Genomic DNA, 1,615 nt, shown 5'->3' on the forward strand with positions numbered 1-1,615 from the left:
ATATATAACACCGATTTTATGTAATTAGAACATTTGGTTGTGTATGTGTGAGAGATTTAAGTGTTACTCTTACATTTATCTAAACCAGTAGTTTTTAAAGCTGTCCTGAAGGCGCCCCTACCCTGCACATTTTGTATGTCTCCCTTTATCAAACACTTAATTCAACACATCACCTAATTAGTAGAGACTGCAAGACATTAGTATTAATGACTGATAAAGTATTCAAACAAAACGAGCAGGGCAGATAACGTAATATATAACCATTGATTATTATCTCAAGAAATGACATGCCATATTTTAACATTGTCATGTCCAGTCATGATATTGAAACACTTAATGAGGAGGGAGAGGAGGACCACTGGTTTCCTAATCAGAACACTGAAATCTCTGTAAAACAGAAACAGCATTAGATATGAAACAACTTCTATGATAAAAACTTTCTAGTTTGGATATAAACACATGCCTCGTTGGACACCAACCGCTGTAAAATATAAGCAGCAGCAGACACGCTACTTCCGGGTTTTCCTACCACCGGAGCCTCGCTTTCGATTTCAACATGGCGGCTGCGTGAAATCAGCGTTTGCGAGCCCGTTTCCGCCACTGAATAAAAAAAAAAAGTAAAATAATAATAACGACTTTATATCACATATAAAACATGTAAATTGTGAGATACAAAGTCACAATACCGTTTTTTAAATAACATTCATAAGCACATGCATAAATTTATCTCTCTCATTTAATGGCGAGTTTGCCCTCAGGCCATGTTTTCTCAGTGTTTCTTTCCCTAATAAACTAGTTTTCCAGGTAATTAAGCGACACTACTGGTTGATATATGATGAGTACCATAAATGTTTGACCCTAAGGGCCAATATTGCTTTCTTAATGTGCCCATGTTCTCAATGTTCTTATCATATCTATAGAAGTCTCACCAATTAACTAAAATTATAATTATGGTCTAAAAACATTATTACATTATTGGTTATTCATGTTTTATTCAAAATTGCACATAAAATTGAAATGACTACATATCTGTATAGCTATCTACTTATAAAAAAAATATTGATATGATATGCACTATAACCAGCAGCGTGTCAGGTTTGGTTCCCACGTCTTTGACCTTTATGTTCCTGTACGTGCCATGGGTAAATACAAAATTGGTGAATACAAAATAATTTTCTGTTTACGGTTTATTCATTTCAAATAGCTGTTTAAAAGTGTAACTACTGTTTACTGAACTTGTTAGCTTGCATTGTCCTCATTACACTAAATGTTTCAAAAACTGTCAGTCAACAAGAGCAGACAGAAAAACCAGGTAAGTCTCTAGATGTGGCAGAACTGGGTCAACCTGTTGTCAGACAGATTCAAAATGAAACCTTTTGTCGCTAAAAAAAATACCCAATGAGATCATATTCTGGAAACTTGAAGATCCGACTAACTTGTAGTGAAGATAAACGGCCCACAATCTTTTAAAAATCATTTTAAAAAAGCTCCATTTCATCACAACTTTCATCATCAGTTTCCTTGTTACTCTTCGAACTGGTTAAAACCAGGCTTGGCTTTGGTCTTCACTTTACGTTTTAAAAGAAAAACATCACATTTTTAGGTTTTTTTTTTT

The sequence above is a fragment of the Puntigrus tetrazona genome, chromosome 19 (genome assembly GCF_018831695.1).
Source record: "Puntigrus tetrazona isolate hp1 chromosome 19, ASM1883169v1, whole genome shotgun sequence".
Classification (NCBI taxonomy): domain Eukaryota; kingdom Metazoa; phylum Chordata; class Actinopteri; order Cypriniformes; family Cyprinidae; genus Puntigrus; species Puntigrus tetrazona.